At 39.4% G+C, this 16884-nt stretch overlaps 1 protein-coding gene across 1 annotated transcript in view; it reads right to left on the reverse strand.

Moving 5' to 3' along the window:
- Positions 1 to 16884, reverse strand: part of LOC307126119 (thyrotropin-releasing hormone-degrading ectoenzyme-like) — a 170745-nt gene that overhangs the window by 140439 nt on the left and 13422 nt on the right. The window lies entirely within an intron of this gene.

The raw sequence follows: 16884 nt of genomic DNA on the forward strand, positions 1-16884 counted from the left end.
ATCGAGTGCTAAAAAAAAACACCCATACTGTTTGCTGATTGGCTAATTCAGTCCACCCACAATGCCAATTAGACACATGACCCTTCATATCTTTCTGTCAGGTGCTTGTTCACACTTCAAAGCATTTCATTCAAATCAAATATTAATTTTAGCAGAAACGGTTTTAGACTTTGAACAGTACAGTTTGCTCAAGCTTGTCTTATCAGTCTTTAGGAGTATGATGCTGGTAAGCATTGCTTTCTGTGTGCTTCAGTGTGTGTGTGATGTGCTTTTTATAGCAGCGTGTTATAGATTTAGCCTCTGTAGCCGCACGCCGCAGCCACTGGCTGATAGAGCATTGTGATTGGTCAAGGCCGGCCATTTGCCCTCTCAGGGTCGAGACAATTAAAACCATAAAGACTGTCTTTCTTGCTCACCGGAGCAGAGCTTTTTCACCCCATCCACTCGAACTTTCATTATCAGTCCATCCAAACACTCTTTTCCCCTCCATCATTCATCATTCTACACTGTTGTCTCTCTCTCCCTCTTTCTCCCGATGGCGGCCCGCGGCTCCGTGGACGCTGTTACATCACCACACGGCAACAGATGATACCAGACTGACTGACGCTGATCTGGGAATATACCTCATTGATTCTGCTCATATGCACACACACACATGCACACAATGCACAAACACAAGCATACACATGTACACACACAAAATAAACGCTCTTAATTACACATGCATGCAGCGTTCTTTGTCCAGGCAAATGTTCCCACAAAACACACACATGGACATGGGTGATGGAAAGGACACGACTTCAGGCCAGGGGCCAGTTGCATAAACATGACCATTGTGTCTTAAATACTATTAGGTGGTACAGCAGCAACTGTGGATTAGTGGTCATTTATTTTTTCACTGAAATTCACTGTATATATTTATACAGCAGTTCGTTCTGGTTCTCGAAACTGATTGGCTGAGAGCATTTTCCAGCCATGCGATATTCTATCAGCATGGGAACCGTTTCACCGTTTATATTGCTCTGCTTGCAGTGTCATGGCGGATGAGCAAAAGCTATAATTTTACAAATACTACTGTTGTTGTGTCAGTTTTTTAGGCGAAAATATAGTTATTTAGACCTCAAATATGCGGCTTGTATATAACCATAATGCCTATTGAACAAAATTTGTTTAGACGTTTTTAGAGATGTGAGCTCCAGACCGTCAGCCATTCAGCGCTCAAGTACCCGCTGAGAACAGCTTTATCTCTGCCAGTCTTCTGGGAATTTGCCACGGGCTCTTATGTAGAGAGTGGTTAAACATGAGATTTGGGGTTAATTTGGGGTATATCAAACGGGTAATCTTTGGTCTTATTAATCTATTACTTGTTCCAGAGCAAACAGATTTGGCTAAGGGCAAAATTAAGTTTCATAACTTTATATTGTTACACGCAGTTACTGTAGTAATAGCTATAAAATGTGCATGATTACTAGGGGTGTAACGATACACCAATGCCACAGTTTGGGTCATATCACAGTATCTGTTTTCTATGGGGTCAGGGTTCATGACATGGCACCAGCAAAGAACACTAGATACAATTTTAACTTAATAATAACAATAGTAATTTAACTTTTAACTATCTTTATTTACTTTATACATTGGCTTCACGTTTGTCTTTAGTGCAGTCAGCTTACCTGAGTAAACTAAAATGAAATAAATAAATGTAAAGTCAGAAACTAGAGGCTAAAGTTTGTAAACAAACTTTGATGTTGACTTGAGAAAGCTCTGACCTTGAAGCGGGACTTCGAATTCGGGTCTCCTTGTGCAGTGCTGCGGCATATGTAGGATTCCATACCCACAGTGCTATTGCTCTGACATTACTGTTCTCTTTCATCAGTTATTTTGTCTATGGGTCATTACATTTCTTGCAGATTTGTGCTCTTTCTAAGTCGGATACAGATAAATGAGCACAGTAAGATTACATTTATTTAAATGCATCAATGAGAGAGTGATTAGTCCTGTCTGTGCCAACAATTAGCATCATTGGTCTCTACGATCAACTTAGGCTTATGATGATTTTGGGAAACACAGCCCCAAGCTGTTGAATTGAATACGCTATAAAACCGCACTTATTCAGGGACGACGAGCACAATCCGTTTAAAATGCATATACACAGTTCAAACTTCATTTGGCCTCTTTAATGCTGTTAAACTGAATGTATGAAGCAAACTGCTGAAAATATCCAGAACTTGACAACACTGAAATCGGAGCGTGCGGTTTATCTGTCAATTGCATGTGAAAGTTGCGTTCAATACTATAATAGTAGGTGCATATGATCTCGACTCAGACACCCACGCTATCTTATTCTTAAATGACAGCGATTCGCCTGTGTCTATTAATCTTTGACAAAATCATACCAGGATATTCAAATCTGTGTTCGCGCTGCCACTGACCCAGAGAGAGCAGGTATGAAACAGCTTCACAGTCTTTTCAACCACACAGTATCATTATTTCCGTGTTACAAATATTCAAATAATCACAGAAGTACTGGGATAAAAGTTTGGATATAAACACCGATGACTATGGTAGTGATGAAAATAGAGCAAATCATCTTTTGAAAGTAACTTGACGCTTCAAATAAAGATTACGTTGTTTTGCAAGTAGGTGGCGACAAGTGACTGTTAAAAAATAATTTGTGATTGAATCCAGAAAAAGATAAATCCAGTAATGAAACAATTGAAGTATTTAGGAATCATTCATTCAAATTCAAATGAATTAAGCCATTTTAAATTGAGGCCATTGTGTAATCCGCACCCTGAGCGCAAGCGAAAGTGATCTTACTTCTGGGCTTGCTCGATGTCAGAGACGTGACACGGCTTGGCTCTCTGTGTCACAGAAAACAGCTTGCGAGCACTGAAGTGAGTTGTTTTGCTCGAATGGTCTAAAATCTCTTAAATTTTTAAATTGGCCATATGCATTTGTCCGTTCAAGCACTAGAAGAGACTGTCTGTATGTTTGTCATGTGCTATAGTGTATCAACACATTAGTTTAGAATGGCGATTAACTACATTCACCCAATCAATATTGAGTATCCAGATGGTATAAACATAACTTGTGAAGCGCTCTCGGAGTATGCATTTATTTGTCATTTTCAACAGATGGAAAATGAAAGTAAAAGAGAGGATTTCTTAGCAGGGAACAGGGCTGTTTGGTATACCATGAGAGTACTGCGGTACGTACATGGGTGGTGTATTGCATTTTTCCCTGAACCAAATCCTAACCATATAAGTACATGAAGTTAACTATTATTTCTCACTTCTCAGTACTTAAATGTATAATTACACTGTAACACAGACACCTTAAAAGTGTAACCAAAATTACTTTTAAGATTTGAAGTACACTACAAATAAACGTTTAATACAATTAAGCACAATTTCACCAGGGAACTCCAGCCTCGTACATCCCAGCTCGAAACCAGCACAAAAGCATCAATCATGACGCCCTTTAAAGACTAAATAAAACAACACGTTCAGCACAAACCAGCATCTGATCAAGCGATCCATCACAATAAACCAGACTCAACGTTCAGTCTAAAAATACTAGATATCCAACTAATACACATGAATACACTCATAAACACTACTAAAGCAGAAAGTGTAAGATCAATAAAACTGGAGGTGACTAAACATACAGTGAGCAACTGTAGTGAGAGACCCTGTAATGCGAATAAATCTCATTTTATAAAAGAATCGACCAACACACCCTGAGGAAAAAGCCCAAGGAACAAACTGTGCAGGGAAGAACTTTGTTTAAACATAAAAGTGCTTTGTACAGAAAAACCATCACTAAACGCTGAAAATGTTCACCTAAAAACTGCTTGTTTGAAGAATGTGAGCTCTCATGAAGTTTTAATCAGTGAGCAAATAAAACCAGCCCAGACGAGACACTAGAGCTGATTATGTTATTGCTCAAACTCTCATTTCGTGGCATATTGCCAGTAAATGATATATGATTGAAATCAGTAACTTCAATGCCGATAAAATGAGTCTCCAACCCACCTCAGATGTGAAGGAAACACTTTAGACAACAAACAGAGGGTGTGAAAATTACTCTCAATCCCAGACCAATTAAAAGCAGTTGCTGATGTGGTTCATCTCTAAAGCACCAAACATTACAGACACATCAAACTCACATCAACACGTCTGAAACTCGGGAGTATTTCAGTACAAATCCCACCTGTCAATCAGTTTCAGCTGATATCAGCAAAAGACGACACGTGTTGTGTGAAGAGGAGACAAATCTTAGACAATAGAGTGAATTAGTGCTCAAAAAAGGGCGGACACCTTCAGACATACATCTCATTGGTGCATTACTTGAAACTCTTACTGGGTAAATGACATTTAAAAAGAAGATTGCAATTCATGCATACAGTATAATGACCAATGAAAATTACAACACATGGCATTTTAATAGTGATTAAATTGAAACTTTTAAAAAACCAACATTTCTAAAGAGAGTAGATTTTTAAAAGATGTTCCTATTTTTTTTATTGTTGACACTCTTATTTGGCTTTGGCCCATTAACATAATGATGAATTCATGCTTGCATTTTTTTATTTGTTTAATCTAACAAAGAATGTTGATGGTTAAATTCAACTAATTGAAACACTAGGTGCATCTAAAATAGTCATTTAGTTTGGTGACATTGTGAGAACAGCCACATGTATTTGTCTGTGTTGTGTTTGCGTGCTCCTACAGTGTGACGGCCAGCATGTCATTTGGCCTCTCTGTCATAATCAATCCAATTATAGGATTACATCACACTTTATTGAACAGTCCTCTGAGAGCCAGTTTGTCCAGATCTAATCCGCATTATGAAATCAGACGCCTTCTGCTATTTGTGAGCGGATGGATTCTTGAGTTTTTTTCACTTTGCTCTGCTCACTGAGCTCCTCAAATCCCTCTTCGGCAGCGTCACCGTCCGTCTGAGGGGCTTTATCCTTAAAACCATTTAAAGAGGCCATAAATACTTAAATACCATCATCTTCCATCATTTCCATAGAGCTTCATATATCAGCACAAACAGACAGATAGACATTAAACTACAGCTTCCTATGATGGGTAGATGTGTGGATAAATGAAGGATTTATAAAGGCACAGCTCTCTGTATTTTATTTATTTATTTTTTCTCTTTCTCTTACAGTTGATCCTAAATGTCCAATCAGCACGAGGCGCCAGCTGTCCGGCAGGTGATGAATGAGTCTCCAGTGCAGCTCTGACTGAACCAGTGACAGCGTTACTTTCTCAGACAAATGACTCTGATCTACGGCACAAACTGAGGCTGAATTAAACCTGTAATAGGAATTACAGGTTGAAGACGGGATTCTGCAATCAAACACAAAAGTGAGTGAAACTCCAAACACATTGATCACCACACACGCAATATAAAACCGATTCTAGTGGCAGAAGTCTGGAGTGCCGGCAGAACCGTGAGCCCTGACAGCCTGACACTCGTTTAACGGTGAGGTCAAAATAATTAACACACTCAATAGGGGGTTTTCTCTTTAGTGTGCAGTCAACAGCTATGTTTTTCCACTGAAATTTCTGTGTTGGTACCATGTACATTGATGCCTGAAACAGGCGGCTGTTCTTTTCCAGTGTTTAAAGGGGTACTTCAGCGCTGGGAAGATGGATGTGTATTTAAACTGGGTCATTTATGTAGTAGAAAAATGACTGGCGCATTTTCAAAACGCATATGGAAGCTTAACTTTCATAGGAATTCATTGAAAAGTTGAAACACTCACTTTGCTCTGCACCGCTTCGCTCTGTTATTAATGCCCGATCAGAGCGGCCGAGAGCATTTACATTCTGTGAGTGAGATCTCTCCCCTATGGGCGGGTTGAAAACATGCGGAACTAGCTCCTTCTACTGGCTGTAGTTTTTTGCCTCCGGCCAAAAAATCCTCTGATGACGCAAAATGATGATATTTGTGTCATCTGAGGATTTTTTCCAGAAATTCTCTTGTCTCAGGGGGATATGAGGCGGGAAAGTACCATAATTTGAATATACTACCAGTTTTCTACTGATACAAAGCTTAATGGAAAATCGCTGAAGTAACCTTTAAAGGGTTAGTTCACCCAAAAATGAAGTGTTATAAATCAGTGAGTCGATTCAGCGGTTTGGATCGTCAAAGTCACGTGATTTCAGCAGTATGACGGTTTGACACGCGATCCGAATCATGATTTGACTCGCTGATTCATAACGCTTCGAAGCTTCATGATGCATTGTTTTGAAATCGGTCATCACTATATAAGTCGTTATTTAGGTTTTTTTTGCACACAAAAACTATTCTCGTCGCTTTATAAAGTTATTGTAGAACCACTGTAGTGAGATGGACTTTGTAACGACGTCTTTAGTACCTTTTATGGGTCTTGAGAGTGTTCAGTGCATTGTGCCAATGGAGGCCTTTCTGAGCGATCGGATTTCAACTAAAATATCTTCATTTGTGTTCCGAAGATGAACGTCTTATGGGTGTCGAACAACATGAGGGTAAGTCATTAATGACAGAATTTTCCTTTTTGGGTGAACTAACCCTTTAATGTCATATATACCAAGTTTTTTATTTCCTTTGAGTTTGAGTTTAAATCAACTGCTGCGATTAAATACTGATTTTTATTTCTCCCTGCTGCAACCAAAGCATGACATTTACCAGTTTTGCAGATGAACATTATGGACAGTAGGGCTGCACGATATGAGGAAAAGCTGCGATTTGCGATAACATTGTTTAATATTGCGATGACGATATGACTTGCGATAAATATTCAAATGTGAATGTTAGCTATACTGTTCGGAGGATGAGAGACAGTCATGCTGCGTTCACACCAAACGCGAATTGAGCGTCAGGCGCGAGTGTTTTCAATGTTAAGTCAATGGAAAGGCGCGTTGACGCGCGTCTGGTGGTCCCGCGGCGCGGAAGGCGCGTTACGCGCGGCGCTAAGGACGCGAATCCGCCTCATTCGCGCGTCCAGTTCGCGCGAATTGGACGCGAATTGAGCGTCTTGCGCGATGGTGCTTTTGTGCATTCACGCGTTTGAAGCGAATTCGCGTCTGACGCCCGAGTTGAAAAATTTGAACTTTGGCGTCAATTCGCGCCGCGTTAACCAATCAGGAGCCTGCTTGCTGCTGTCACGTGGTAAAGTGACGTGTATGAGAAACCTTGCATAAATTAAAAATAGTTGTATTGTGTCACAAAATGTAGTTTTAAGACTCTTTCAGGTGGGAATGTAATTGTTTAAAGCTCAAGTCTGTGGTTTATTTATAAAGAGAGCGCCTATTTAAAAAAAATAATCTTGTGTTTTTGGAGTTGTGAGATCCAGGCGATCACCGCGGGCAATCACTGCTCATAACCCCGGCGAAGGCAGCCTTTCCTCGGCCAGTCCTTCTGGCGTCTGCCGCTGGCTCTGATGTCCTGTAGTGGTTCGTCTTGTGTGGATCTAACGGGCGATCTTTGCTCTCATGAATCTATAATTTGTTGTCTGCCAAATCGTTTTGACTGAGGGCAAAGAGAAGTTTCATAACTTTATATTTTAAGGATATTTAAACATACATGCAGTGAAGATAATGTAGGAGTTGCCTGGACCACATTTGTGTGGCTATTAATGCTTAATATATATGTTTAATGAAAATGAAAAGAGGCAGAGTGGTGTTTTATGACATATTTCTCCTGGAGTGCCTTGAACGCGCGTCAATTTCGCTTCCAGCGCTCGATTTCTACGCGCGTCCAATTCTCTGCTGACGCGCGAATGCATTCAAAATGTAAGCGCGTGAAACTAGACGCGGTAGACGCGATTTTGACGCTCAATTCGCGTTTGGTGTGAACGCAGCATTACACCTGCTCGGCCCTGTTAGGTCGCTTAGAGCATATATTGAGCGGTCCTCCCACTTTAGACAGTCGGAGCAGCTCTTTGTAAGTTTTGGTGACCGAACTAAGGGACTTCCGGTCACCAAACAAAACCTAGCCAGATGGCTAGTGGACGCGATAGCGTTAGCATATGACACTATGGGCCTCCAATGCCCCATAGGTGTCAAAGCTCACTCCACCAGAGGCATGGCCTCCTCTTGGGCGTGGTCTAGTGGAGTTTCTATGGGTGACATTTGTAGATCGGCAGGTTGGTCCTCACCATCTACTTTAACCAGATTGTTACTGCAGGCACAAGTCCTCGCTGTATAAAAATACTAAGACCGCCTAACGAATATTAGACGGCCTTGTAAGCCCGTCCCCGTCATAAGATGGCATTGGGGCCTTCATATGCTTCAATGCTTACACATTCCTTATACGTAGTTACCGGCCTCTATGAGCCCAGTAGTATAAGACGTGTGTACATATATATTATATATATAAATGATGTGTCAGTAACTCTAGTCTTGAGCCCTTTCTAATAAGTGTTCAAACTTGAGGGAGTACATGTCACTGCGCTTATCATAGCACGGCGGGATTTTACAGGTTCCCATGGCGTCTTAAGACGCAGTACGAACTGACCGTTCGAAAGGGAACGTACTCGGTTACTTAACGTAACCTCGGTTCCCTGAGATAAGGGAAGGAGTACTGCGTAGACGGCCGTGCTATGGCGCTGACTCCGGTGATCTTCGCTTCAGTCGATTTAACCTGACGTTTTTGACAGTTACAGCGTATTTTATATGCCCCTTTCGCGGGCTCTTGCGCTCAGCATCGCAGGCTTTGTGCCCATTGGTTCGCTCAGATTACGCTGTTCTGCCATTGGTTCATGCAGTTCCCACTGGCCAGCCAATAGCGTGCGAGATGTCTCGACACTGTTTTGACTGGGCAGTAGCACTGCGTGATTTTACAAATTACTTCAGTATATTCGAGAATAGGAGAAATTCCCCATGGCGTCGTACTCCTTCCCTTATCTCAGGGAACCGAGGTTATGTTAAGTAACCGAGTACGTTTTGGCCGACCACTGCCGGTGCTCCTGCTTAATTGACGTGCAACTTTACATTCTCCTATGCGCTGATTTACTAGAGCCGTTGGCCCCGTTTGACGTCAGCTAAATATTTTATAATATATGTTTAGTAAGCAGGATTTGATGGCCGCATTCCTACACTTATAAAATGCAATTCAATGTGGAAGTAATCCAAGTATTCAGAATACGGTACTCAGATTGGCGCATGTAATAAACTGTTTTCCCTTATTCATCGTGTCAGGCTGTCTTTTGCGATGTGTTCATCGCACAGTTCATATCGCGATGACGATGAAAATTTGATGTATCGTTCAGCCCTAATGGACAGCACTAACCAGCACAAGTCAGTCTGAACTGAGTTTATGTCCTGTTCAGGAGGGTAATAAGGACTTTATCTTGAAGGTGAAGATCAGTCAATTTGATTCAGACAGCAAGTGATGAGCATCGACAGCACACCTGTAGCACGGCCAGAATATCAGCCCTAATCATAGAAAGGGATTATGGGAAAGACGCTCACACTGGGGAAAAGATTACACGGGACACCAAACTCAACAGACATCACAAGCTGCCAAACATCACAGACATGTTCCCCTGCTTTATGTGTTCAGTATATTCTGATGTCTGGATATCTCAACCATCAGCAAACTTCTTTTTTAATCTTTTTTAAAGGAAACAGCAGAGTTCCTCCTTACTGTTCTGAATCCCCATCTCTGCTTTAGCTTCAGGTTTCAGTCTCAGCAGGAAGCGAACGAAAATGATGGGCAGAATCGATAAAGACCAGAGGCTGCAGATTTCAGAAACTGGTTGATAGATGAAGAGACACAAGTCCATGACATCGCCTTCGGCCTCCAAAAAAAAAGCAGAAAGAGCAAAACACAGCTCCAGCTTTCATCATGCCTCAACCGGGCCGAACACACACACACACACAGCTGTGATTAAACGCACTAAAGGTCAGTGTGTTTCTTTGAATACAGCCGCACTGCTGGTGCTAGAGCTCTGAAAGCAGAAAATAAAGACTGAAGAACTCAACACAAGAAATGACAAGTGAGAAAAATGATAGCATATTGCAGCGTTGTGGAAACGTTGGATCACTCTTCTTCACACTGCACTGTATTCATGAGAACCACATGGGAGACAATTAATCACTTAATGCATTAATTCAAAATACAAGGACAAGTAAGTATATTAACAGTCAATATTTATCTTCATATGGTCACTGAGCAGGGTTATTATAGAAACTAACTTTGGTCCGTAACTTTTTGTGGTTTAAAAAATGTATCCAAAATCAATTTTTGAGCAAGTACATAACCAGCCAGTGTTCAAAACTATATCCTTAACTTAGCCCGATTCACAACAGTGAGCTTGTAATAATGTGTAATAATTTGAGTGGCACTGGTAGCTTTCTGCGCGAAATTCGAGCATGGCGCCATTCATCTTTGCGTCATTACGTCTGTATACATAAAGGAGTCTGGCTTGTAGCTATCGCATGTGAGGATGCTGCAGGTGGCCGATCATTTATAGCCTTTTTTCACAGCAGCTGGAATAATTAAATGTATCATTTTGATGGCAGATTGGTCCAGAAAGGTCCAAACGACAATCATACAACTGGTGACAACTGGAGATTCACCCATAGTCAAAAGCAAAAGATTAGACTGTACAGAAATTGAAATCTACACACAACACTAATACACACTAAATACGCATAGTCACGCAATGCTGATGTTGTTAACATTAACAATTTGAAAACAATTTATAACAATAATAATAATTTGCACGGTTTGATGTGATATAAGCTAAGCGATCAGATGCGTTAGATTCAATCACCGTTTGTAGCAGGATTTATTGTTATGATTTTATTTCTCAGTTGGTCAGAACAAAGGTTACTTATACTTGTTCAGATTACATTTTCCTGTGAAAATTCTTATTTTGGTCTTACTCCAAGATGTAAAATCTGTGATTCCGAAGTACAGTATACACACCAGTGTGGTGAATGAATGCACCTGCAATTGCAGGTTTCAAACAGAGATGGCAACAAAGAGGCAAAACTTACGGACTGCAGTTTTAATGAAATGACTAAAACTTTTTTAAAAAAACGTAATAAAATTAATAAAACTCTAACTGAAATTAAATTGAAAACTGAAATGATGAAAATACATTTAAATTAATTCTACATATTAAGAAAACTGTAACTGTCGCAATGCGTTTTAAGATTCTGTATTTTGTGAAAGGTACATAAAATTCTGGCAAAATAATATTGATTAAATATATAATATAACATAACATAAAAACAAATATTATTAAATAAATGTACAATTATTATTAAATAAAAAACATAATTCAGGAGCGTGCCTATGTCTGTGAATGTAAGCAGCTTCTCACCAGACTTTGAAACTGATTTAATGACACATTTTCTCTCTTGTATTTTTGGATAACAACTACTCTCGCTGTTATATGTAGATGATGAAGGCTTCGAGTTCGTATTGAAATGCAAAGCAAAGCTCATGTAATATTAATAGAGAAGCTGCAGACACCTGTATGTTTATTAGCACCATCCAAAAGTGAATGTGACAGCTCATGTGATTTATGACAGCAGCAGTGTCAAGCCGTCTCCTTTGATCATGTGACATTGTGTGATCATATAATAAGTTTCTATGATAAACAGCAACATAAAGCAGACCCCGTCACACACTCTTATCGTATTAGTGCATTGTGAATGAGCTCTCGCTTTGAGCGGCTGGTAATGGAAAACACATAAAGGTCTCAGTCAGTGCTGGGATGTTATTCATTAAAATGTGAGGAAAAGGGAGTTAATAATAGTTCGATTTTTCATTTTATACCAGACGAATCGAGAAATGGAGATTTCTGTTTCTTGTGATGAGGATTATGATTTTTGTGCTCTAATATGGAGCGATCTATAAAGAAAATGAGCTCATTAATCATAATGGCACATTTTAAAATAATGGAAATGCTGTTAAAATTAATGAACTTGAACCTCCTTTTCTTGAAAATACTAGTAAACTGTGTAGTAGAACTTGAAGGGTCAAAGGTCAGGTTTGAGAAACACTAGGCACACACTCTATAAGTTGTTCCTCAGTAAAAGAAGAGAGGTGGAGAGCGTCACTCTTTTAACATTCATCAGACATACAGCGGCTTTGTGATTCTTTTATAATGTGCCTCATTTTTCATCTCTAGTGAAATACCCTTCAGTTTTATGACCGTCACTTTCACATCGATGGTGAGGCGCTTTCAAAACGCCCCTCATCCGACCTTGATGATTAGCTTTAATGAATTCTAGAAGAGATTACCATTATCCTTGGGATTTTTTGTATTAAGGGCCCGACCCAGAGCATTCACACAGAGAGTTAGCGATCGAGACACAAAAAAATAGAGTTTAAAACATTTGAAAGTGCAGTTTATGCTTCAATTTTTGAAGAAGTATTGAGGGATGATGAGTAGATTTTGTGTGCCAGGATTGGGGGAGAAAAGAGACTGAAAGAACGAGCAAGAAAGAAATAAAAGAGCGAGATGAAGCAAACTAAAAGACAATGACAGTGTCACAGTTGTATTGATAATAAATAATAAGGATGGTTAGAATAGAGCCAGAACGGTGCTGTGAAAGATGTTCTTGCAGAGGACATGAACTGCAAAATTGAGTGAAGAAATCGACTAATTTAAAACATTCTCATCCTCCTCAAAATCAATCACTCACCTCAGAAAACAGAAAACTGAAAGTGCATCAGATGTCCTCAGACGTCCTGCTTGTCAGTCGTTCATGTCTCATTCTCTCAGATTAATTCATATAGTTTGATCTCTCCTGCTCTGGCACTGTCACTGATCTTCCAAGACCAGGAAATTACCCAGAATGTTCTCTTCTCACTGTAATCTCATAAAGTATGGGTTCCCCTGAAATGATTGTGATAAATGGCATCATTCCCATCATGCAGTGGGTTCGAATAAATCTGAAGGTCACATGTGTGATTCTGATCTGATCTCTGAGAACTGATGCTTTACATGATTCAGCCAAGAGGAACTTGTTCCTGGATCAACATGCAGGAAGTTCAAAAGGAAAAACCCCCAATGAATGACACTGGGATTTGATTGGTCTGATTAGTTGGCGATGTACTGGATCTCTTCCCAGTGTCCATCTCATCACACACACACACACACACATACTGCTGATCCTTCTGCAGTCTTAACAGCAAAGGAAGATGAACCTGTCCACATTTGTCACGCATTCGATTTCTTTTTGCATTCATCCGTATCTGTCAGTCAGATGCTGCTGTCAGACTTGAGAAGAGTCTGGAGCGACCCGGCCTCTTTTTGATAGATCATTGATCTCTCTCTGAGAAGCACTTACTGTAGATCAATATCTAAGAAAGATCACATCCCTCGCAAAGGACGCACTAAATGTTACTTCAAACGCCCACACTGTCTCTTTATTCTGACAAACAGATGATGTGCTTCATTATAGTCTTCAACTTTTGATATCGACTGTAGACTCAAACAGACCAGCTGTCAAGTTGAAATTTAACACCAAGGATGTGTTCTAAATGGCATATCATATTTGTCTTATTATTTCTGGAGTACATAGAATATAGTGTGCACTTTTTCTAAATTAGATATCTAGAATATGCAATGCAATGCACTAGACCTTCCATTTCCAGTGTGTTGAATGAAGAAGAACTCTTATTGTCTTATTTGCTCATATTCACTCTTTATTGATTGAATTACAATTGATATTATTAATACAATAATGTATATTAACTTATTACAATTATATTAAAATATAAATTACAATACATAATTAAATAGTTTAAATAAAGTATACCTATATAAATAATATTCATATAAAAACTTTTGTTTTTATTTAAATATATAACAAAATAATTTACAAATAATATTATACATTTTCATATAAAATCATTTTCATTTTATATTTAAATATTATTATTTAACTGAATGCCACTCTTGTATCATGCTACATTTGAAACTTTTATCATTACACGTTTAAAATAACAATTTATAAATGTGTACTTTGCAGTGTGCAATTAGCAATAGGCTAGTGTTCTAAGAATCCACATTTCTTCAGTTCCCTATTGCTAATTGCTCACTCAAAGGACTTTATTTTCAGCCCCCATTTGAAGAGTCCATTTTATCATCTCACTTTGAGCAGCATCTCATTTGATGTGCAAATTGACACAAAGTTTGAGCACCAGACAGCTCTTGTTTTCTCTAGAATTCGATGTAATCTGAGAATTAGCCGTCAAATATGTTTTGCAGCACACACATTTGCAGGGGTGAAATGTCTTAATGAAAGCGCCTGCAAATGCTCACTTGTGACAGATTTATTTATTTCTCCGTTCATTGGGACCTAAAGAGCGTCCTCACAACTACTCCCAAAAGCATCAGACAGTTTGATTCTTGCAGCTTGTTGATGTAATGAAAGCTAAATGGATGAAGGGTGTCGTGGATGCAAACACACTCCGCTCTGATTCTTTATCTTATTATCATTCTGCATGTGACTCTTCACTGATGATGAAGCTTCTGGAAGCTTTTGCGTCAAAGGCATGAAACCGATAACTGATCATGATATGAATGTATTAACTGCTACCCGACAACAAAGCCCATTTTCTCCTCTGGTTTGCATCATTCTTTAAAACCCTTTCCTGTCATTCATTTTGTACCCTCTTTGAGAGAGAATGAATGAAAGAGAGGAACATAGAAAGAGAGAGAGTGTGCGGTGGCTCTTTGTCTCTCATTTGCCAGTCACAGTCACTGGCGGCTCTGATTAAGTTGCTCTAATTGGACTCTGCTTCAGATTCAGCGGGCGAACAATCGGCCACTTCAATGAATGGGTCGTGTTGCGGTTTGTGCCGTTGTTTTTTCTGAAAGAAATCGTTATGCCATTAGCGACGAATCACATGCCAAGAGCCGCAGATACAAAGAAATGTCTTTAAGTCAAAGAAGGAACAAAACAAATGGCTTAAAATCTCTCAGACCACATAAACCTCAAGAAATGTAGTGTTAGCAAATGCTTTCAACGGCTGCAACAAGCTTTTAAAACACATCTGTGTGCGGCGCTTCAAGGACTTGAGATGTGATCTGCTCCTGGCGTGCCGTCCTTAACCTGTACGCTCTGATTTCATTTCTCTGTATTATTATCGTTTGCATGAGCAGAAAGACAGAATGTCCCTGTTTCGAGACCAGAGGGGCTGCAACTGCTCCAACACTCAACACACAGATGGTGTCTTTATGTAACGGACGCATTAATAACATCCACATCATTTCTCAAATGAAGCCGCACTTCACACTGAAACCATCTCACCCCTCAGTTTAGCTGTGACAAGCAACATTAACCCGTACATGTCAAAAGTATCTTAAGGTCACCAACTGAGCTGAAAACAAACAGTTTCTTTGCACAAGCAGCATCCTTGATGTGACATTTGAACAGCCAGACGTGAGCATCTTTTTAGCAGGTGACAAAATGAAGGTTGTGAAAATCTCCAGTCTCATTAAAGGGCTTAACATGTTTGAAAATTCAGTGAAACGATCCTGCAGGACGTCAATCAATAGAGGAGAAGTCATGAAAAACACTCATTAGTGGCACGAGAGGATGTTGAGAGGTTTTAAAAGATGTCGATCCTGTTCTGAGACTTTTCACATGAAAAAAGCTTGGTTTACAAGTTATCGATTTTCTCATATCATGCACAGAATTTACAGCTGCATGAAGCATTAGGCCAGAGACTATTGAGCCTGTGTGTCATATGCTAACCCTTGTGAAAAGGACAGTTAACCTTTAAATTATATACTTTAAAAGAATATACAGCCCTGTTGAAACAACCAGCATTTGCTGGTTAGGTAAGTTTTGAAGCATGGTAGCTGGTTTAAGCTGGTCAAGTACCAGCACTTGACCAGCTTAAACCAGCTCATGACCAGCTAAGGACCAGCTTGCAGTTCAAACCAGCTGCCATGCTTCAAACCTAACCAGCATATGCAGATTTTTTTGTGCAAACTGAATGTAATGTTTTTAACATTTTATTGCATGTTATTTACAGTTAAATAAAAAAAATATATCATAGCTTACATTTAAAGGGATAGTTCACCCAAAAATGAATATTCTGCCATCATTTACTCAACCTCAAATTGTTTGAAACCTGTATGAATTATCTAAAGAAGATATTTTTTCATACTATGGAAGTCAATGTCATCAACGTCAAAGTCATCAACTGTTTGGTTACCCAAAATATCTAATATCAAAAGAAGAAAGAAATTCATACAGGTTTGCAAGCAATAGCAAACCATAACGATACAAAGATCCAGTCAATTCACGATGGACAAAATCAAGTGTTTTTTCTTGTTCGAGAAGTCGCTTTGCTCATAATATGACACAAAAGAAAACACTATTGCAACTTCTGTTTCATGCCGATTTTAAGCACACTTCTTTTTCACAAGGTAATACATGCTAACATTAGCAAGAGTGCTACATTTTCCTCATTACCACTAAATATTTTAGATGTAATTGTAGATTTAGTTACAGATTTAAAGTCCTAAAAATCCCTGCTGGAATATCCATCTTAAGATGGTCGCTGTGCTTTAGAAACATATTAGCTGGTCAAGGATTGTCATTAGCTGCTGCAAACTAGCAGACCGACTGCCATGTTCCCAAACACAGCTAATAGCTTAAGTTGGATTTTCCAGGAGGTGAAAATGAGAAGGAAAGAAATTCAGAAAGAAAATCGTTGAGATGTAGTCCGTGTGTGAATATTGAGAGGGTCTCAACCCTATTAGCAAACAGGGTAAATGCTTCCCAGAGAGCGTTTAAGAGAGTAACATGATTAATATTACATGGAAACGCACAAACACACACATTTAGAGAGGAAGTGAGCAGGCGGGGGAAGAGAGTGACAGACAGAGGCCCATTGAGAGAT

The sequence above is a fragment of the Gobio gobio genome (assembly GCF_949357685.1).
Source record: "Gobio gobio genome assembly, chromosome: 5".
NCBI classification, from domain to species: Eukaryota; Metazoa; Chordata; class Actinopteri; order Cypriniformes; family Gobionidae; genus Gobio; species Gobio gobio.